The sequence below is a fragment of the Vespa velutina genome, chromosome 6 (genome assembly GCF_912470025.1).
Source record: "Vespa velutina chromosome 6, iVesVel2.1, whole genome shotgun sequence".
Classification (NCBI taxonomy): domain Eukaryota; kingdom Metazoa; phylum Arthropoda; class Insecta; order Hymenoptera; family Vespidae; genus Vespa; species Vespa velutina.
This window is the reverse complement of record NC_062193.1, coordinates 2,409,799-2,434,811: the sequence shown is the minus strand read 5'-3', so window position 1 is coordinate 2,434,811 and position 25,013 is coordinate 2,409,799. Positions and strand designations below refer to the sequence as shown.

Here is a 25,013-nt window from a genome sequence, read left to right as displayed (position 1 = left end):
CGATTAAATCGTCTGACTGGACGAGAGCGAGATGATGTTACATGCCGTAGCGTCGAAGCGAAAGTCCGATACTCAGAAAGAGAAAGATTTTCATTTATGTTTATCGAGAAAGTTGATTGTACAAAAGAAAACAAAAAGAAGAAAAAATAACAATGTGAAAATATGATACGAGCGCGAATTTCAGCTAATTAAAAGATATGATTGATTACAAAAAAGAAAAAAAAACAAAGATTAGAGCTCTTAATATTCTATTGACAAAATTTTTTAATCAAAATTATATATATAAATTGAAAGTTATTATTACATTACTTATATTATTAGTATAAGTATACTATAAAGATATACTATAAACTTTATACTTAAGAAAAAATTTTACTATTGTATCCGAATATAAAATGATTAACAACTTAAAAAATATATATAATTATCAAATGTGTAACTTTTCAAAGTTACACTGTTAACTAAAAAAAAAAAAAAATATCGACTTCGTTGATAATACTCATCTATATGGAAATGATCATCAGAATAAAGTCTTCTCTATATTGCATATGATTGTGAATCGTATTAAAAGCAAATCAAATGAAATACATTTATCATAGTCAACAAACACGTGAACACGTACTTACATACTTATGTACATATATGCCTGTAGAGATATTTAGTACGTTTTTTCTTAAATGATTTCTACACGCAAATCGTTCATCCTTTTTAAATGATTGTCTTAAGAGAAAGCTAAAACGTCATACGACGGAAATGGAAGGCGTTTCCCGTGATTTCAGGTGAAATTTCTGCGAGAATTCACAAGATATCGTTACGATCTCTCGTCTTCATCGTCGTCGTCGTTGTCGTCGTCGTCTTCGTCGTCATTGTCGTCGTCGTCGTCGTCGTCGTCATTGTCGTCGTCGTCGTCGTCGTCGTCGTCGTTGTCGTTGTCGTTGTCGTTGTCGTTGTCGTTGTCTTCTTACAAAGTCGTTTTGTCCGTTGTCTCTTCTATTAAGGCCACGATTCTCCATGTAAGTTGAAATAAAGATACGAAATTACAGTACCACAGGTACGTATGTACATACGTACATATATCGTATGTATATCTATACGACATTAAGTACTATACCTAACTATTCGTTGTCGATGATGTACGTATCCATCTACAAATTATCCTCACCGTTGGATCGTTAAGAGTAGAAACTAACAAGTTCAAGCAAAACTATCAGAGAAAACTCAGCGACTCGATTAAGCATTACAGTTTTCTACTTAACCTCAGCTAATTCCCGATAGTTCTTGTCCTCGTATTCTACTCAAACTCGATATTCCAATTCATTACTCACCTGAAACATAATAATAAAATTAAAAATGACTTACAATTCTATAAAGTATAAATAGATATATATATATATATATATATATATATATATATATATATATATATATATATATGCTATATTGTTATCGAAAAATTTTTAAACAAAGACATAATTGTAATAAATGGATTTTTAAAATAATTCTGATCTAACGTTTAACCATATCAAATGAATTATGATCTAACGAATATTTTAAATGACGATTGATTATTCTTATTGCTTTTTTTAATTTGTACTTTTGTTGAAAAAATTTTTTCATGACGTGTTATAGGCATGAAATGGAATGAATTGTTGAAGGATATGAAAAGAGCGTGGAAGTGTATAGTGGAACGAGGAAACGAAGAGTAAATCCGAGGTGTGGCCTCGGCCGTAACGTAATCGTTTGGCTTGCAGGTAAACACGTATATAAAACTCTTCTATCGATGTTATACAACGCCATTTATACGAACGATATTACAACGGCCATTCTGATGGTGCAATCGTAAAGGATTCGTCCATATCTGACGTAACGTGTCTGAACGACACTAATCATTTTCATCGACGAATACAGTTTTGTTCGCTTTTGTAAAAAGAGAGAAAGAGAGAGAGAGAGAGAGAGAGAGAGAGAGAGAGAGAGAGAGAGAGAGAGAGAAAGAGAGTAAACGTTAATGTTCTTAATTTCTCTTCGATTAAGGTTGGCTCAATACACGGACCGATTCTTCGTAATTTTCTTCGAATGTATCTGCAATCATCCAATCGAAATATCGATGAATTGCCTCGAGAGAATCGATGGGAAAGTAACCTTCGTTCGTTCGAATAATATTAGTATATCTCGATTCGTATTTAATTCCAAATATCCACATGATTTATTACTTTCTCCTTAAGTTCAAGCTGTCGAATAAATAACAAAAGAAAAAAGAAAAAAAAAAACAAACAAGACTGATTTTATTTAAGACGAGAGATGTATTTAGAAAAAAAAAATTGAAATAAAAAAGAATAGATGGAAAGATAGAAAAAAAATAGGAAATTTTTATAAGATCGCTATTAAAAAAAGAAGAGGAAAAAAGAAGAAATATTAAAAAAAATGAAAATAACAAATTTTGATAAAATGTATAATGATCTTTTATAATAAGTAATCAATCCTAAAATGGTATTAGACAAATTTAATATCTCATATATACCTATTATATTATTATTACTCGATTAATTTTCATCATGATGAGAAAAAAATATATAAAAATAACAAAAATACTTTTTTTTTTTTTTTTTTATTACTTTTCGTATGAAATTTCACTTCGATCATAATACCCTCTTTTTTTTCATAAGTTCAACAAAGCAGACAGATTTCGTAATAAAATGGAGGTCCCCATCGACGCAGGAGATGAGTCAACTCTCTCGAAACAAAGAGAAGAAGGAAGAGAAAGAGAGAAATAGGGAGGAAAAGGAAGAGGAGGATGAGAATGACAAGAAGAAGAAGAGATTAACATGGAGTCGTTCGTTCCCTTCGTAGATTCTTCAAAAGCGAAAATGCGAGGGACGACGAGACGTATGTTCGTCCTTGCAGCACCCCACGCTAGTAAGTACATATTCCTTGTTCCTTGCATCCCTCTTCTTTTGCACTTTTATGCATAGCACACTGGATTCGCAAGCACACGCAAATACTATACACAGCAACGTGCCGATGAAAACACCGAGGGCGGCTATATTGAGCATAGGGTTTTCATACGTACGTAATGCGTTCTCGCATACTTAAAAAAAAAAAGAAAAAAAAAAGAAAAAATGAACGAGGACGAAGAGATGAATCTATTGTTTCATATAAAAAAAAAAAAAAAAAAATCAAATAAACTGATAAATAATATTGCGATATTGTTAATGATTTCGAAAAAGATTGATTTCATTAATCTTTTTGTAAATAATTTTCTTTCTTTTTTTTCATATCTATACATAAAATAAATATATATATATATATATATATATATATATATATATATATATATATAATGCGAAAGTTATAGTATAAGTTTTAATTAAAAAACGAAAAAAAAAGAAAAAATAAACAAAACCTGAAAAATTTCGTATATGAACTAATTAATTCAATGATGATAAAACTGCTAATAATACTTCAAAACTACAAATATCTATACAAATGTACAGAGTTTAAAGTCAAGTGAAAAAATATATAAATTAAAATATATAATTATAAAAAAAGAAATATATATATTATAACTGGTGTTAATATATATGTAACACATACACATATACACGTGTATGTATGTATGCATATAAATGAATATTTAACTATAGTATTACATTTTTAAAAATATTTTACAAACTAATGTAATTTTAACATGTAAATTATAACACGTTCTATAGAAAAATATTATATTCAACAGATGTAAAAACATTTGGAATTTACAAGTGTTAATTGTCATGTTTGCTCTTAATTATCAGTAATACGTACGGTGATGTCTTTCCTATTAGAATCTTTCGATTTCAAAGCGACACGGAAAAGTGCGAGAATGCAAGGACGACGAGAACGTATTTTGCTGGCAATTATTTTAATTAACTTGATAAATATCACATAGTAGCGGTTAGGCGAGCACACTAAGAGATGCCATTCGGTCGTAGATCTCGACTTCGTTTTTCCTGAAAGGCACTGTACACAGCAAGTGCAAAGAACCTCACCTTTTTTTTACCTTTCCCTCCTCAAGGACGGAAAGGCGTTAACGTGAAACTCGCATTTCAGCGTTTCATATTCTCTCTCTCTCTCTCTCTCCCGCTCCCTCTATACATATAAATATATATATTTCTCTCTTTTCTTCGTCGTGGACGTTATTTATCATAAAGTTGCATACAGGTGCATTGCGGTCACTTTGCTCGCGCGTAAATCAAACACGAGACTTAATGCGTTCTCATAACGAGTGCTCTCTCTCTCTCTCTCTCTCTCTCTCTCTTTCTTTCTCTTTTTCTTTCTCTTTTTCTTTCTCTTCTTTATTCTTTTCCTAAAACTTCAACCTGAACTAAGGTAGTCAACAAAAAACGATCATTTGTCTTATCCTGTTATTTGCAGAAACTATTATGAAGCATACATTTTTCAACTCCGAATAAAAAACTCGTTCTTTATTACATGACCTCTCATCAAAATGACTAATCATCAGGATTAATTTTAATTACAATATATATATATATATATATATATATATATATATATATAATATCGAATTTAATTACAAAGTCACGATTATCAAATTCCCCAATTAAAAGATGATAGGAGGAAGGAAAGAAAGAAAGAAAAAAGGAGAAAAAAAAAGGAATTAAGAAGAGTACAAAATGCATACTGATCGCGATTAGATAGAGGAATGAGAAAGATAGAGAGAGAGTGAAGACATGCGAGTCTCGACTTAATTTAGCAAATCGGTGCTCCGTTTTGTCACTGTCCCTGCTTGAAAGCTACACTAAGAGAGACAGAGACAAAGACAGACAGACAGACGGAAAGAGAGCGAGAGAGAAAGAGAGAGAGTGTGTAGCCGCTCTCAAAGAGAAGAGTTGTCCAGGTTGTTCGTAACGAACGGACTTGTTCGTAACAGTAGACGGTTAGTTGGTACGTTCGTCGTGTTACTTCGTAGGCAGAAGCGGCACTTGGCAGCGAATACGATCGATCGCATATCCCATCGGTCGTTCTCCCTGTAATTATAGATCGGGGATGCCAGGTACGTTACGTCGTCGTATTCGTAGCCGAACACATGGGGCCCTCTTTGGCCATCCCCCATCTATCCGTACTCGTAATACGTTGCTCATGAGATGACCTTTAACATCTATCTTTCTTCTATTTATTTTTTTTAATTGATTTTATTTTTTTTTTTAATTGATTTTATTTTTTTTTTTTTTATTGATTTTATTTTTTTTTTTTAATTGATTTTATTTTTTTTTTAATTGATTTTATTTTTTTTACTCTTATGTTTTATCATTATTATTTTTTTAATTTATATTAAAACCTATCAATTGATCCATCAATAAAATTTTCATAAATTTTCTGATCCGTCCAATACTTTTTTTATTTCACGTAAAAAATGAATCTAGAATTTAATCCTTATTGTTCTAAGAATATTGTAAAATAAAGCAACTTTTCAGTTTCTTTTCCTTTTTGTTTTTTTTTTTTTTTTTTTTTTTTTTTTAAATTTACACTGGAATGTTGAACGATTTGTCAAATTAATAAAATTTTCAATTTTTCTGATCTATCAAATATATATTTTGATTTCACTTAATAAACGGTTTAAAATTTAATCCTCATTACTGCAAGAATATTATAGTACATTTGTAAGTCAATTCCAAACAAATTTCTATGCTTAGGAAAATGACAAGATGATTTTTATGAAATAATCGTTTTATTGGTAAAAAATGTTTTGATAAGTTTGCTCAAAAAAAAAAAAAAAACACAAAAAACTATCATAACGTGATTCAAAATGATATAATTTATTAATCCAGACATATTTATTCGAAATTTTCAAAATAATAGATTATAAAGAAATTCAAATATAGTAATGATATTGATAACGAATAATATAATTTTTACAATGATAATAATAATAATAATGATGATGATAATGATGCTGATGATGACGACGGATGTTAAGAAAGTAGAACATAAAGTAATGAGATAAGAAAGAAATCAAGAAAAAAAGAAGTTTCTCCACAAGGAAATATGAAAGCTTTCGCGTCTCGAAGATTCCATAAGAAGCCCTTCTAATCTTCCTCTAATGGGTGACACCCTCGTTCCATACTCAATCTAAGCGCGAGTACTCGTAGAGAGAACCAGTTCGTTATCGTATACTCTCTCTCTCTTTCTCTTTCTCTCTCTCTCTCTCTCTCTCTTCCTCCCTCTCTCTTTCTTCTTCCACTTTTTCTTTATTTCAAGGGGACATGGCACCAAAGCGTGTACGAAACACTCGTTAGAGACTTTGTCTCACGAAGAAGACGGTGGTTCAATTTAATGGGGAATAAGAGGAGGAACGTTTTCGAGTCTCCCACTCGAAAGAGACCATTAGTCATATTAGTCATTCGATGTTAACTTATACACTTTTCTTTATTTCTTCATGCTTTTAAAAAAAACACGTTGATGAAGGATATTCCAAGTGAAGCTTCGTTGATTTTTATCCTTCAACGTAACGTTCGAGAATTAAACGTAAAGTATCGAGAAAAGGATGAAAATGAATGGTTATATAATATTTTAATCATACCTATAACGATGTGTTTCGAGTATTACAAATTTCATTTGTTCAAAAGACATCAAAATTCATAGATATCCTTGTAGGATAAAAAAGATCTACATATTTTTTTTCGAAGAACTAACTTCTATTAATCTTTATCTTCATTATTGAAACTTCCAAGTAACTAATTTCAACTTAAAATTTTACTATCAAATATATGGACATTAAATAGCGTTGATTCAGAAAGAAGGAAAAAGAAAAGAAAAAGAAAAAAAAGGAAAAAAAAAAAAAGAGGAAAGAGTTTCCAAGATCGAAGACGTTTTATAAGATAAGATTATTACGTAAAATTTATGAATCGAATATGTATGAAATGAAAGTGAAAAAAAAAAAAAAGAAAAAGAAAAAGAAGAAAATACAAAGTGGAAATTCTTTTCACTCAGCATGCATTCGTGCCATGCGTGCCATGGCCAGAAGAAAAATGGCTGTGTTTAAACGGTCTCAGGGACGATTTATCGCTCAAACCGCACTGAGAGAAGCCAGCGACGACGAAATTATCCTCATGGAGCGCCAGTTAGGAAAGCTTGCTACCAGGAAGAATCTCTCTCTCTCTCTCTCTCTCTCTCTCTCTCTCTCTCTCTCTCTCTCTCTCTCTCTCTCTCGTGACGCATACATTGTTTACTCGCGAGTGCTAGCTCTTAGGGGGCCCTATATTTACAAGTCGTTAGAACGTTTACGAGGTAAAACTACGAACTCGATGAATCTCTCTCTTTCTCTCTCTCTCTCTCTCTCTCTCTCTATATATATATATATATATATAGTTGTTATTTTAACGATAAAGATAGAAATATAGAAAGAGATGTTTATATTTTATAACTGAAAAAAGAGAAAATTCCTATACAAGATCGAGTTAAGAAGAGCTTGAGTCGTTGAGCTCACAATTGCCAACATTCGAAGCTTTCCCGAGTGCTCCAAAAACTCTGACTGCACCTTCGGGCCATTCAGAGAGAATCATGGAAACTTTCTTACTTAAACGATGAGTATGGAGAAATCGAGCTGAAATCGTATATTTCGATATTAAAGTCGCTTACATACACGTTTCGCAGTGATATTAACGAGCGAGTTATTCGTCGTCTACTTTCTACTATCGAATAAAATTCGTTTTTTTTTTTTTCTTTTCTTTCTGTAATTGACGACTTGCCTAGAAATTGCGAATTAATGCGTATATTTAGTCGCAATAAAAAAAAAATAGAAAAACGAATCGAGTATACATGTTTCGTAGAATATATCATTAAAAAATTGACTAATCCTAAATCGATAATGTTATTATTGATCATTATGATGCACCGAGAGGATGATGAAAAACGAACTTTACGGATCTCTGATAAGCAGAATAAAAAAAGAAAAAGAAAAAGGAAAAAAGGGAAAATTTAACGAGAATTTAAACGAGAAAGAGAAAGAGAGATAAGCGCTAACAAATCGATCTTAAACGACCTTACTCTCGTCTTCTTCGAAGCAAATATCGTAGGAGCGGCCAAGTAGAGTTCACCAGATTTGCCTTTTCCTTTCCACCATGCTATACTCACACGAGACGAGAATTGAACGTATAAGTCACGCATGTGTGTAGGAAAAAGAGAGAAATACGACGCATTACGGTAGAACGTATGGTATTGTATGTACACAGGATGCACATAACTAGAGATACCAGGAGGCTCCTAAGGATCGTGGGAATTAGGTCTTCGGGAAAGTTTTTCCTAAGCGAAACTCCTAGAATTCGTGCGAAATAACCTAAGCTATACGACTTTCCAGCAGAATAACATCATACAATACTAAAGTTTCATGATGATTGTATTGTTTGATAAAGTATCAAATGTAGATACTTATCTATCAAATTGAATATTATTGCCTTTAACGCAATAAATAATAGTATAAATAATAATAATGATGATGATAATAACGAAGAATGAAAATTATAGGTTTCTAATTGCCAATCAAAAATATAATTTCAAATTGAAATATTCGAGATAAAATTACTTACAAAATTTAAATTACTAATGTAAATTCTATAGATATTTTTTATGTCTTCTTTTTTCTTTCTTTTTCTTTTTTTTTTTTTTTTTTTTTTCCCCTTTTCTTTTAACACTCGCAATTTGAGGACAACAACAAATATAAAATACCTTGAACCATAAAGACAAATTTACTCGTTTTCTCATTGTCAAGGACTCGATTTTCTTTCCAGTAGGCTATTTGAATCATGTAAAGTAGAGATCCTTGACGACCTTGAAGGATCGAATGTATGACAATGCGTCTTCTAATGCACATGTACTTATATCTATTTATCATGTACTTACATATGTATCTACTTATTTGTGTATACATGTATATATATAAATATATATACATATATATATATATATATATATATATATATATATATACACATGTGTATGTGTGTACACGTATCGCTCGTCATTGCGACGTCGAAGAATATTTCGTCACGGTGTCCGCTACGAGAGGAAAGAGTATCGAATATCTGGAACGAGGTAGAATAGAAACATGCGTGTGAATACGCGAGGAGACTGTGCATTACGTGGGTACATTTATGTGTATGTGTTTGTATTTGTGTGGAGAACGCTCGAGAGCACCGAAGTCGATTTATGACGATAAAACAGGTGTCTGCAGCTTTTACGTAAGCAGCCTTACAAGACTCAAGAGACGGGATCGTTCGATTCTTTCGAACGAGTTATTATTATGCCTGACTTTGCGTTTACGCGGCCTCCGTAAAACGTATTTTCACATGTGTCTGGTTGCATGTGTTTTATATATATATACACATATATATGTGTGTATATTTATATATATATACATATATATGTGTGTATATATATATATATATATATATATATATTTATGTACATAGAATCACGTCTACGTGAATAGAATTGCTAGAAGGTGGACGTTCGAAAAAGTCAAGATCAAATATGTGAACGATGCGAAACACGTTAGAGTAATAGACAGAAACTTGATGATAATCTAATTTTGAAGAGTATATTTGTTTTATATATGTATATATAATAAATATAATATATATATATGTGTGTGTGTGTGTGTGTGTGTGTGTGTGTGTATGAAAAAAAATATATATAAATATAAAATACAAATATAGCACAAAATTCTTATAACTTTAGCACTAATTTAATTTATGAATATTCTAAACAAAATCTATTTATTTATATACAAAAGTTATATACATATATATATATATATACACATATACATATATATATAGATATGTTCTTAGTTATAAGTATTTGTGTAAATATATATCTACGATTAACCATATAATGGTATAATCACTCACCTTTTTAAATCATTAATTAACAACCTAAAGTACTTAATTACATTTTGCAATAAATAAATTTTTCATTCTAATTTCTAACATTGATATCATCAAGAAAATCTAATTCGATTACAAAATGTTTACATGGTATATAATTGAATTGATTTAACCGTCGAAGGAATGTAACACGTTATAGAACTGCCTCTAGATAAAGATATAGCAAGCAAAAACAGTATCGACGATATCCTTGAAGCAAACATTCCTTTCAATGCTCGTTTGATTCAACGTAACTCCTCTTTCTCTCTCTCTCTCTTTCTCTGTTTCTCTCTTTCTCTCTCTGTTTCTCTCTCTCTCATTCAGAACGAATCATACGACTGGATGCATCCGGGCTTGGGAGCTCTCTACAATTGCGTGGAAGGAAGGAAAAAGAGCGCAGGTGCGTAAACGCGTAGGTGCTTCAACGACACGGTGGAACGATGTCTAACGGTTGTGAGAGACGGTTAAATAGTAGTTATAGTAGTTATAGTAGTTATAGTAGTTAACATGAGTTTCACCAAGATACGCTCGATGCACCTACAGTAAGTGCATCCTACACGTACGAGTCTCTTAGAATTATTCAATCTATCTTGAAAAATAAAATATATTTTTTCTTTTCAATTGATTTTCTCTTTCTCCTTTCCTCCCTCCACCCTCTCCCTCTCTTTTTTTTATATTTCGATTATTATTTCATGTTACCAAATACGTGCCTCACCTGCTTTCTCGCGTACTACTGACGAACAGACCAATAACAGCTGTTCTATTCACGGATGTTCACAAACGGCACACGTGTCCCTTTTTTCGTGCATGCATGTATGGTGTATATGTGTGTGGGTGTTTATATGTGCGCGCGCGCATGCGTGGATGCTTGCGTACGTGTATGCGTTTGTATCTATGGTGAATCAATGATCATTACCATTCAAAATATGTAGCTTTTATGTGGAACAAACATATCGTATTATTGAAGTTCCAGATAGTTTACATATTAACGATTTCTTATGGAACTTTTTATTCAAAACGAATCAAATAGATATTTTTCTGAATATTAATGAACAGTTGATAGAAGATACATAGTCGACAAAAAAATATAATTCTTATAACGAGTAAAATTCTTGTGTGTGTGCGTACATTATGAACTCTAATAAATATATAAATGAAGCGAAGGGAAGATCGTGTGAATAGAAATACGGCCATTCGATAATTTCTAACGGAGAACGTGTCGTTTTTTTCGAACTTATCCGAATGCCATACCTATGTGGTTTCATGAGAGAAAGAGAAAGAGAGAGAGAAAGAGAGAGAGAGAGAGAGAGAGAGAGAGAGAGAGAGAGAGAGAAAGAGAGAGAGGGAGAAAGAGAAAGAGAGAGGGAAAGAGAGAAGAGCAAACGGAGCTTCCTTCTTGCTACTGCAAGTCGGCCATTCGCCCGAGTTTTATTTTCATGCTTTCGGTCGGTGCTCGCGCGATTGCATAACGGTCACGCACACGCATACGCAAAGTCAGAGCACGCAACGCAATGGCAACGACGGACTGACCAGGACACCATTCTGACTTTTCGCATATGTATTTGTACGTGTATGTATGAGTGTATATATGTCGCACGCGATCGTACGTCTCTCGGTTGTTGCGTAAGTAAGTGGTCACTCGCTCTCCATACCGATTTTAGTAGTCAACTCTGTTTGCATGTGTACATGTGTCTCTGTTGTGTATGTGTATGTGTATGTGTATGTGTATGTGTATGTGTATGTGTTTGTGTATGTGTATGTGTATGTATGCGCGCACAAGCGTTTCTCTTTTCGCCACAAGAAAATACAGGAATTTTTGGCAGAGAAAACCCCCTGATCGCTTTCGTTCCCTTGGATGTCTTTTCTATCGACCTCTATCGACCTCTATCGACCTCTATCGACCTCTATCGACCTCTATCGACCTCTATCGATCTCTATCGACTCTTAAAATAGTAGGTCTACGATCCTTTCTAATTATCTAATCGCATTAAAAGAGCTTTTAATTCGCTTTAAATGATTCCGTAGGTTTATTTAAAGAAATTCTACTGTATTGTTCTTTAAAATAACTCAGGAACGTTATTCTAATCGATAAACTTACGTAAATGTTTTATTCTTAAAGAATATCTAACTTTGATAAATTAATATTTGTAACGATCATTAGAAATACAAATGTTTCAAAAAAAAAATATCTATATTATTTCTTTTACATTATATTCTAATTTGTTTATTCTAATTTATTATATTAATCGAAATTTGTTTACACAGACTGATTCGATTTATCGTTATTCTTGATCTCGATTCTTCTAAATTCGGTCACTCCTACGGTCTTACTTTCGACGTCGGTAGTCCATTTATCAGCGCACAGTAGCGCAAAGTAATCTAATTGCCAGGGTTGTGCCCGAGGCGCCCGAGTATCCATCATGCTGCCCCATGGAATTGCGTGCAACGCACTTTTCCGATAATTCGATTACACGTTAAAAAGGTGCCTCGAGCTCGGCACGACATTAGTGACATTTATAGTCTGCGTGTTACTATAGTGCGAAATATTTCGACACGGTGGCATTCATTTCACGCCTATCATTTTTTAATTAAATCATTATCGTGTAATGGAAAAGAGAAACGTATTTGTTCAATGCAGTGAAAGCTTTCTTCGTTGATAAACAACAAGTTAAGGAAAAGAGAAATAAATAAATAAATGAAAAATCTTACAAATTCTTTTCATTATTTTTTTAAATGCTTCAAATCTTTCGCAATGATATTTATATCATTATGCTTAGTTTTATATTATATAATAGTTGATGTTATAACATTGTATTTGTAATCTTGCACCGTTAATTTCAATGAAAACGTGTTACTTCTTTTTTTGATCGGCGTGTAACGAATAAAATGATAAAAATAATTGCGATTTTTATCATTTTATTCGTTAAGTAAAATAACGTAATTACTTTTGCACCGACCTAATACCATTATTATTCTTGACTCTTTGAAAAACGTCTATTGATCAACCGAGTACTAAAAGATTTACGCACATTTACACGTTATTCACGTAGCTCGTCTCAATTACGCAAGTATACATGTATATATACACGATACTAAAGAGGAGAGAGATTTAAAATCGCTTTGAATGTAAATACAACGAACGACGTGAAGGAAGTGCATCAACTTTAAACGACTAAGATGTCCAGTGCTGAGGTCAGACATTCCTTTACTTACATAACTTTGAATCTCTCTTCGTGTCATCGTTGTTTGTTTCTTATAGATTCCATTAATTTTCTTTTTTTCTTTTTCTTTTTATATCTTTTATAAATCGTTTCAATTTTTCATGTATATATGGTATATTTGTATACGCGTGTAAAATGTAAATGATAAAATTTCGTATTAAAGTAACAGTAATAGATGTAGTAGAAGTAATCGATGACTTCGTAGCCATCGTATTACGTGATCATTCGATTTCGTTTATTTTAAAGTCCGATCAAGAAGAGAAAAGCCAATGATTCGATTCGTCACTGTTTCGTGCTGACAGAAACGCACCGCGAGTTGTATAATCGTTGAGAGACACATAGCGGTACTACTACTGTTACTACTACACAGCCAATGTAATGACTCAAGCGTATTTGAAAAGGAACATCCTTCGTAGACGGATCAAGATTCCACTCTCGGAACGATCCCGAAAGAAGAAATCTCTCGACGACTTGGATACTCAAAATGTCAAGTGTCTTGCGCAATCGAATTCATCCGTGTATATATATGTATGTATGTGTATATATATATATATATATATATATATATATATATATATATACACACACACACACACACAGTATCTCAGATTTTATCGATCAAGACTTTGTTAGAACAATTATTTAAAAATCGATAAACATATAAGTACACATATCTATTTTTGAACGGATATTTTTTTGTGATTCAGATCGATATAAAAGCAGGGAGAGAGAGAGAGAGAGAGAGGGAGAGAGAAGAAATCTTTTAAAATTGATCGATTAGATTTCAAGGACGATTTTGATGACTAACAGATAAAATCAGTGGGACGTTGAAATTCGCTGATGTAACTGTGCTCGGTACTACGCAGAAACTTCAGCGCGCGGTAGCATATCGCTATTTTACTTCGGTCCCAAGTCTGCAATTTACCATCGAGGACAAAAGAGGAGGATTCCTGAGGCATACCGCAGCAGCGACCTCCATGAATTCTTTTGCCTGGAACGAGGAAAAGAAGAAGAAGACTGTGGTGTGCGCGGGCGTTTCTCGAGAAATCTCCGTGTATGGTAAGCTGTCTTCGCCTCATGCACTTTACATGTTTGTATACGTGTGTGCGTACACGTACTGTGCGAAGAAAAGCAGGTGCATGCCGTACAAGCAGCCCGTGCCCAACGGTATCACTTGTATATTTTTGCACCTTAAAGGATCCGAAGGATGCAGTCAACATCAACTTCCTCTTCGTGAATTCAATTCTTTGATGATCATGATTCGTCAATTGTGCTAACTCAATCGAAATAAAATGCGATTATGACGATTCTCTACCGGAGATCTCGAATTTTCTCTTTAATGCTATTTCTTCAAGAATTGGTAAAAGTTTACAATAATAATAATAACAATAATATCTAATGTTATCTAATAATAGTAGTAATAATAATAAATCATTTTCCATCTTCTTATTTTTTTTATCCACCCAACGAGTTAATGAATTTCTTGATTCGTCATTAAGATCTCAATAATTAACGAACAAATTCGTAGATTGTAATAGTAATCCTGTGAATTATTAATATTTTCTTCAATTAATCAACGAAAAATTTCTTTTTTCTCATAATCCAATACTTATTTAATCTAATAATTGATAAAAAAAAAAAAGAAAAAAAGAAAAAAAAGAAAAAAAAAGAAAAAAGAAAAGTAATGAAAGATATAAAAATAAGAAGAAAAAAAAAAAAAAAGGAACGAACGAATCATTTCTATCTCTTTTCTTTCCATCTTCGTAATCTAAACATAATCTAACGTCTTCTCTCTTGATCCTATTCCGTCGTTCAAGTTTCGAATAATAAAGCAAACCAAGTTAGATTCCTTTTTCTAGCAATAATTGGCCGCTCTCTAATCGACGGTAGCTCGACTCCAATTCTCAGAAGCGATGCATCCGGTCCAACAGCATCCCCCCCCCCCTCTCTCTATCATTTCTACGCGGGAATAACAACTTATTGTTGATAATTGGTACAAACCGGAGGCACGTTCGCGCGGTTAACTACATCATGTTCCGCATCGTCTCTCTCAGCTGTCCTCCTTCGCAAGAGTGCGAAGACTGGCTCATTTTCAACGGCGACTCTTCCGCGAAACACACATCCAGGAGGAGGATTTATTGGCCCACAGATGGGATTAATTGTGAACAGTGTTAAACGCGTATACTGACATTGAACGCGTTAAACGAGTTAGTCTCTCTTTACAATCTTCTTGTCGTTTTTTTGTTTTCTTTCTTTCTTTCTCTATTTCTCTCTCTCTCTCTCCCTCTCTCTCTCTCTCTCTCTCTCTCTCTCTCTCTCTCTCTCTCCCTCTCTTTCTCCCTCTCTGTCTCTTTCTTCCACTTTCTTTCTATTTCTCTCATACAATCGTGATTTACTTTCACTCGAAAAAAATACAACGTATACAATCATTTCTTTTTTCTTTCTTACGTTTTTGTTTTTAGCTATAACGTCAGAAAGGAAATCGCGTCACGTCATACGTCGAAAGTCATTCTATGAACGCCAATAAAGATTCTTGTTTGTTGAATTTCGCTGGATGAAAGTACAAACATATGGACGTTTCGCGTCTATATTAGAGAAAAAAATTTCAAGTGAAAACTAAGGGAAGTTTGTGTGCAAGAGAGAGAGAGAAAGAGAAAGAGAGGGAGAAAGAGAAAAAGAGAGAGAAAGAGAGATAGAGAGAGGGAGAGATTGTGCTTTCTCGTTTTCAAATGGATCACTCGAAAATAAGTACAAAGTTTTCTGGCAGCTGCACAAAACTGATTTAATCTCCCATTTGTATCGTTGCATTGTTGCCTTTTCGAAAATCTAAAAGAGAGAGAAAGAAAGAGAAAGAGAGAGAAAGCATTCCTATCAAATGTGCTCGGTGCAGCATGAAACAGTCATGAAACTCGTGAAATTCGCTTAGAAAACTATTGGAGAGATTACCCTCGAAATTTCTACTAAAAGTAAATAATATAAAATTCCTATGAGAAATAATATACATTTACATATTAAGTATCCCCGATATATCGTTCTTTTTCGTTAGGTATAAAAAGTTCTGACGTAGATAAAATATCCCTAATAAGTAACGTTTTCATTAATTGCATCATATACGTTTGTATATGACAGACGGATTCACGTAAAATAGTTACAAACAATTTTCATCAAAATCATATATCAAGATCATTATAAGTATCGATTTAAAAACAAATGATAGAAAAAATCAATCAATAATTTTTTGTCTCGATATATTAAACAATTATACTCGATTGTATTATTTAATATATAAAAAAAAGAAAACAAAGATTGAAATCGACATTCATAACGATATCGATGAAAATAGTTTGTAATATATAATTTACGTAAATCATTCATATAATTCTAAAATGTACTTACCTTTGTATATAATTCTAAAACGTAACATACCTTTCTAATAGTATATGAATATCAGTATAGAAAATTGTACGGTAGCAAAATATTATATGACTTAGCATGAAACGCGTTCGTCTAACGAGCCTTTAATCGTTCATAGATTAAATTTAAATCGCCATTACGTGTTCCTTCACTGTTTCTATCAGAGTAAATATATATATGATAAATATATATATATTTACACACACATACACACACACAAAATATATTTACGTATGTCTATATATGTGTACATATGTGGAAAAGAGACTCGATTGTTTGAAAAAGCTCTTCAATTTCTAGCGGTTAACACGCTAACGAGCCGACTATTTGAAGTATGTATCAAATGAGATCTGTCGCTTCTATTTCACGAGAACAAATTTGAGATATACATACACACATATATCTATATAGTATAGATGATTGAAAGGCAGACTTGCGGGCCTATTGTAACTACACATCCGGCAGAACACTATACAACTGTTATGTTCATCGAATAAAGGTTGCCATCAGACCTTAAAACCCAAACACGAATGCAATTCGATATTTGAGGTTTCCTCGAGAGTTCATTGGACGTTGTGTAACAAAAGTTTTGTATGTATAAATGCGTGTATCTCTTCTTATATTTCGTGAAAAATTACGTTTTTTTATATCACTAGTTTAATTTTATTTTACCGAATACGTTACTCCAATATTAATTGAATTGTCGTAAAAAGGAAAAAATAATTAATTTTCGTTAATAAACCGTATTTTTTTCTCCCTCTTTTTTATTTATATAAATTTAATTAGCTTATAATTAAATTTTTTTTCTTTTATCATTCGAGATACGAAACGTTTGGTGCTAAAATTTTTAACAAGATTTTATCGACACACATTTTAATGATTTCGTTATCATTCTTATATAAGATGAAATACTATTTATCTGAAATCAGTAAATAACACGATAAGACAATATTTATTATTATCTTATCAACGTTAAGTGTAAGTGATGAATATCTACAAAAATAGAAAAACAAAAATGTTTGGAATGTTCAAACAAAGAAGGAATGCGTCGGGCATCCTGACAACCGTCGTTGTAGTGGTAGTCGAGGTTTCCTCTCCGTTTATTGATCGAAATACTCCCTCGATGTCTGCAATTCTGCTGCAGACTATCCAACAACCCTTCCATCGTTTGGAACATTGCCCTAGGGATTTGTATTTTACCAACATTTCTCAACAAATATTTCCTTACTTTTTTTTTCAAATAAGACTCTTCGAGTACAGTTCCAACAGAAATGGCTGTACAATAAATATTTTTCATTTTTTCTTTTTCTCTTCAACGAATGAATAGTTATAGTTTCTCCGGTAGTCAAATAGCTCATAAGAACGTTAACGACCTTTTACTATTTTTACGGAGCACATTTTATTAGAAGAGAAAATGCTTGTTAAAATCGTCTTTATTCTTTCCTCAGTTTAAATTATATTCAGAGACTAATTGCGTCATTAATAATGAGCTAATATAACTTAATTTTATTATTCTATTTTATTCAATATCGAAGAATGCTTTATATACAAATATTTTTAAAAAGTTTTTAAATTTACGTCGAATTTTATAAAAAAAAAAAATCAAAAGCATTATGCAATTCTATTTCTTTCTTTCTTTTTTTCTTTCTTTTTTTTTTTTTATTAGTTTTTTCTTCAAATATTAATGAGAAAGAAAAAGAAAAAAATAATACGATAATATCCGATCGAAGCACATTTTTATTACATAAAATGAGCCAGTTAGGTAGCATTAAACGAGAGAAAGAGAAAATGTGTTTTGAAAAAAGGGGAACCAGACGAAACCGAGTCACTTTACCAGCTTTAAATCGAGATAACATTTTCACTAAGAAACGACATTCCACCACACGATATGTACATACATACCTAATATATACGAACTGTCTACTAAAGATAGAAAAAGGGGAGACAGAAAGAGAAAGAGAAAGAGAGAGAGAAAGAGAAAGAAAGAGAGAGAGAGAGAGAGAGCGAATGAGTGAAAAGATCTAAGGAACTACGACGGCTTATCTTCTTTGTGCGATACTTTCTAAGCGAGGGAGGAGATATTTGAAAGAATTAAAAGAGAAACAAGAAGAACCTCGCGAGAGAAGCGCGTTGGCGGTGTGAGAAAATTATTTGCACCTTGTGGCGAGTTTCTTTACGGATGAGTGCACGTCGACGAAAGGACAGTTTCTTTTTTTATTATTTCTTCCTCTCTTTTTCGCGACGACAAAACGAAGAGAAAAACGTTCGTTGCAGTACCTCAACCAACAAAGAGAAGCGTGACGCCTTCTCTTCTTTCTGCACGTCATTAGAAAGATAAAGAAAAAGAGAAAGAGAAAGAGAAAGAGAAAGAAAAAGAGAGAGAGAGAGAGAGAGAGAGAGAAAAAGTGAGAGAAAGAGAGAAACAGAGAGAACTGTCTTCGAGACCGTGTGTATCTCGTTAATTTGTCGAGTGGAAGTGCAACAGCCCGTGTGTTTCGTTTTTCTTCCACGTACGTAAGTAAGTAAGTAAGTAAGTAAGTAAGTAAGTAAGTAAGTAAGTAAGTAAGTAAGTGTACGTAGGCACTCGAGCGAATTGCCCAGCTTTGCTATATATATATATATATATATATATATATATATATATATATATATAAGAGCTTAGAGCTTTTAAGGGATTAGAAGTAGGCTCTCTAATGGATAAAATTTTACAAAGTAAACATAGGGTATTACTAAATGTAGGAGCGTATGTTGTTACATACTCTCTTTTAAGACGATAATCTAATATTAAAATTAATTCATTCTATTTAAATCGATTTAATATTACATTTAATTTAACTTCTATTATGTTCCATTATATTACTTATTATTAAAAAGTATATGTATATTACTTTATACATATATATTTTTATATTATATATTACCTTTCATAATATATCTTTTAACTCTTATTCGTCGTTTCTATATAAACGTATCTATTAAAAATTTCGATATACTGATTCTAACATAAGACTTGACCTTGAGACATAAAACACCTGCAAAGAAAGGGGTTGTAATATATCACGGAACCATAGTCAGGTGCATCCGAGAAACCTTGGAATCTTAGCTGAGTGAGCGAGCAACGATCGTTCGTTCGTTCTTTCGTTTCTCCTCTTCCTCCTCCTCCTCCTCCTCCTTTTCTCGGAGAAAGTCACACGATGCATCGAGGATAGATAGACGAAGAGGTGTACGTGCCTGTAATTCGATAGAGTTTGCCTGGAAAGCTGAGAGACACTAGTTGAGTGCATTCATCGATTCATCGTTCGATCGATCGATCCGTCGATCTGTCCATCCATCTATCGATCTATCCATCCCGATGACAAATGATTTTTCTTCCTTTTCTTTTTTTTCTTTTTTTTTTTCTTGGCATTATATTTTATCTATCTACACGCTCTCTCTCTCTCTCTCTCTCTCTCTCTCTCTCTCTCTCTCTCTTTATCTACCTATCTATCTAACTATCTATTTATCTTTTTCCTTTTTTCTTCGTGAAGGAAACACAAGAAAGTGTCAGAGTTCCACTGTAAGATTATTTTCAGTTTTCGATCTCACGTCGAAACGATGTATTTGAGATATCGAACTCGTTTGACGATGCAATAGGAACGACTCGAGTGATCCGTGTTGTCTCACTGTCTTCAGGAAAAGGAACAATAAAGAAATATACACAAAGAGAGAGAGAGAGAGAGAATCATGTAATACTACCTACGTGCTCGAGCACGGGTCTCACGTTAACGTAGCATTGACTTTAACGTAAATCTATGGTGGCGCCTGGTCGAGAAGACAATACGCTAGATCCTGTCACGTCGATCTTCTATTCGTGTAGGACGACGGCAAAGGACTATCCACGTTGTTGCTTTACCACGACGCACGGTTGTTCTCGATCTCGAGCATGAAACGTTTCTATCTTCTTTCTATCTATCTATCTCTCTCTCTATCTCTCTCTTCAAGATTTCTCTACTCTTTCGTCTATGTACTTATTTACATTAATATGTAACAACGGAATGGCTCCATTCCTAAGATAACACGTATGTACAGCTGACAAATAAACGATCTTATTATTCTTATAATATGACTATTTAACTGTATTGATTATAATAAAAAAAAGTGTTAGAAAAATAATTGTCAAACTGATCTAATCTTAAGATAAATTAAACATTTTGAATTTGTTGATTCGAAACATAAAATTTATAATTGCTTAATATATCCATTTATAAAATAAAAATATTTTGTAATTATTGATTACTTTTAAAAGATTCATTTCTTTTTTTCTTTCTTTCTTTCTACCTTTTTTTTTTTTGATGAACGATCATAATCTATCTTTCAAGTGTATTCCTGGTAAATAACAATCAGAATTAATCGATTAATGAAGCTTTTCAATCCGCAATGAAATTTCTATCTCAATTAATCCAGATAATTAAAGTACCATCAGAATACAATAGTATTTGTAGTTGGACCCTGCCTAACTCTAACGAAATTTTCATTTATGTTTGATAGAGAATTTAAACGATAATTTGTGTTTAAACTTTGATATAACGAGATACGAATAAAGAGAGATAGGGGGAAATGGAGATTAGAGAGAATGTAGACTTTACTTGGCGTGAGAGAGTAAGTAGCACGCTTAGCGCGTTCGCCGTGTTCGAACGTCGACCTTTTCCTAGTCCACTTCGACGTCGGTTCGAGTCAAATTATTAACTCGCAAAGGTCTCCGACGATGGAGAAACTAGAATATTCGTGAAAGCGCGACAGCTCGTTGTCGTCGTCGACTCGTAACTCTGCGTTTTCGTATAAAACGTCAGAAAGAGAAAGAGAAAAAAAATAAGAGAGAGAGAGAGAGAGAGAGAGAAAACGAGTACGTTCGTTGCCTTTTGTTAACAAGAACATCTTTCAGGAATCTCGATATCGACTAAGAGAAATAGACCGGTAAAATGAACGCGTCGATGAATTTCATCGTTTCAGAAAGTCCTCGTTTCGCTCACGTTTTCAAAAGAATCGCTATGGCCTTGAGTAACGATCCTTTTTAACTTTACTACGCTTTTATTTCCCCGTTTCATTCATTAATCGTGTTCTATCTCGAATAGAATTCCTCAAAAATTTCTTTTTTTTTTTTTCTTTTTTTTTTTTTTTTTTTTTTTTAAATATATTTTATACACGTAGCTATACCAACCTATTTACATTCATTAAATTTATTTATTCATTATATATATATATATATATATATATATATTATTTTAATATTAATGTTGTAATAATTAAAATAAATGTCGATAATACATTATTAATATAGTTAATATATACATGCAATAAAAGAAGACATAATTATTCTCATATCTTATCTTATTAAATTAATTCACGTTTAAATATGCCTATAATCGATATAACATCAAATTCGTATTAGTTCATAATTCATCGAGTAAAATATATGAACTGATAAGAAAACGACTAGAGAAAGGAAAACAGGGTGCAGCACATGCAGTCGTCGTGTCTCGTAAAGATCAGCTGCAACTCTTCGTGGTCATCGTGACATGTATACATACATACATACATACATACATACATACATACATACATACATATTGGGTGTAATAGTAGACAACGCATTCGGAGCATAGAGAGAAAAGGAGATGGCACACGATCGACTTTCTAAACTCGTATCAAAGGACGCTCTTCCAAGATCGTCACTTTCTCTTAGTGATCGATAAATTCTATGAAAAAGAATGAGAGAGAAAGAGAGAGGAAAAGAAAAAGAGAGAACTTTTTTCGCTCTCTTTCCTTCATTTTCTCGATAAATGCACCAATTTCAAAGAGCCCTATTCTCGGATCAAGAAAGATCGATAGATCCCTCTTTTGGAATTCTCTTTACACACACACACACACACACACACACACACACACACACACATATATATATATATATATATATATAAGTTTCTCGATCGAAGAATGTAGAACATGATCGTAACTTACGAGGATCTTGACTATTTTATTTCACATCGATGATAGGTGAATTTAGTAGGATACATTTAACAGCTATGTTACCCTTCTCTATCGATCAGATATATTACAAAGTACTATATATGTATATCTTAGCAACTATTAAACCGTTGCCCTCTAAATCGTTACGTTTGTTAGCTACTCGAGCTACGGAGCAACATGATCATTTGCCGAACGATGAAGAGATAACTGTTTATGTTACAGGAGCTACCGACGTTCCTTGTAAATCATTCCGCCCACAACCCAAGTTCTGACACTACAAATATTTAACGAACATGCTTTCGGATCGGTTGATAAATTATCGAGATAATAATATAACGAATAGTGTAACGAGAGAAACGATACCTATTGGTATTGATCGGACAATTCTTTTCTTTTCCTTTTTTTCCTTTCAATCGAATTATTGTTGTTGAATTATTATGTGTTTAATATTTTTTCTTTTTGTTTTTCTTTTTTTCAAACTGCAAGTTGATAGAATATATTTATAGATACGATAAATTTCTCTGAAATTATTGTTGATTAAAATAAATACAATTGAATAGAATGGAAATTAGTATCCCGTATAAATCATAATGTATTCTTATTAACAATATTATAGTAGATGGATCAAAGGATGGATTCATTATATCACTTTCAAAAATACTGATTCGTCATAATAAAACCTTCTCGAATCTGTCTATTTTTGTTTCGTGTGAAAAATAATCAAACTATCTAATATTATCATTGAAAAATTAACTCTTAATCTTTGAAAATCCTATTTCTTCCTAAGATCTGTAAAACAGAATTATATGATACTAAAAACATAATATAAGTTTCATACTAGTATTATTACGTTATACTAAACATCATTGATATCTAAGAAACGTAGAGAAACATCAGATAAGAAGTAAATATTAATTTGATGCTCTGTGTGTGTATGTGCGTGCGCACGCGCGTGTGTGTGTATCGAAATGAAATAAAATTATAAAAAAAAAATATATATATATAGGATGACCCATTTAAATCTATAAATAATTAATCCTATAAATAAATAATCTCTTCGAAAAAAACATGCATATATTTACTAAAATGTAGTAAGAGTAATAGTAAATAAATAATAGTAGTAGCAAGAGTAATAGTGAATAAATAATAATAATAAAAAGGTAATGGTTTCTTAGCAATATTAAAATTATAATATCTTCTAAACTAATGGTCTTTCTATATAAATAGATTAATATTTTTTTTTTATAGAGAATATCGAGATATTTAATGTATTCAAAATTATATGATAAAAAAAAAAGATAAGAAAAACAAATTATAAAATTACTTCATCCTCGAAACAGAATGAGTTTCGTTTGTTACATTTTTTTAAATATATCGAACAAAAATTCAAAGAAATATTTATATTTAAGAGATAACTAAATTTATAGATTAAAATGAGTCACCCTGTATGTATATATATATATATATATATATATATATATATATATGTATAGGAGAGGGTGATTTGAAAATTACATGACATTATAGAAAGTTAAAGATTCATCAAAATAAAAGGAATTCATTTCAATGATATATTTCTTATAAGACGATGACCAATAAGACTTGTCTTTACAACGTGACTCGTTTCACCATGTAATCGCTTGCATAATACTGTTAGGTTTCTTTCCTTCGTAATAATAATAGTAGTAGTAGTAGTAATAGTAGTAGTAGTAGTAGTAGTCGTTGTCGTCGTCGTCGTCGTTGTCGTCGTTGACTTTCGATCGTCGAAATCGTGGCTTGGCGGGCGGTCTAAGCTCGCGATCACGGTCTTTGTTTCTAAATCGGTTCTAAATCGGTACACAACTACCGCCTTCCACGCCTTCGTCTAGCACGAACTGAACTCGTTCACCGTAAAAAAATTTTAAAGTACGAAAGAAAAAAAAAGAAAACAATGAAAAAATATATTTCCAAATAAACTTAATGAACTCAATTCGTACGATTGAACGAACTAAATTAAAACTCCGACTGATAAAATCATTCCAGATAGAAGCCATACGAAATACATAGCTTAACGATAATGTGCCTAACACAGAAGGAGCTTCGATACCGGCTAAGTGCATCTTCGATTTTCAAAAAAAAAAATGCGACAATCGAGATTTCCCGAAGATTTCATCGTAATCTTTTATTCAAAATCCTAATTGATTTAATTAATCTCTCTCTCTCTCTCTCTCTCTCTCTCTCTCTCTCTCCCTCCCCCCCCCTCTCTCTCTCTCTCTCTAAATATATATATATATATATATATATATATATATATATATGTGAAAAAGAAATATATATATATTTCTTTGTCTATCATTCAATTTTTATGTTTATTATTAATTTATTAATTCGTTCTTATGAAAAATACAATAATAAAAGATAAAATTAATGTCGTTAATTAATTCTTGCAATATATAACTCAATCTTTAGAAATAAT

The 25,013-nt window shown here is 32.2% G+C and overlaps 1 protein-coding gene and 1 long non-coding RNA gene across 11 annotated transcripts in view; one reads left to right on the top strand and one right to left on the bottom strand.

Annotated features, from left to right (window-relative positions):
- The window catches only part of LOC124949875 (uncharacterized protein CG43427), a 90,650-nt gene that overhangs the window by 59,312 nt on the left and 6,325 nt on the right, over nucleotides 1-25,013 (bottom strand). The window lies entirely within an intron of this gene.
- On the top strand, nucleotides 11,325-17,286 carry LOC124949882. The gene is made up of 3 exons (XR_007101192.1): nucleotides 11,325-11,544; nucleotides 13,846-14,498; nucleotides 14,998-17,286. It is a non-coding gene; the product is annotated as an uncharacterized LOC124949882 (long non-coding RNA).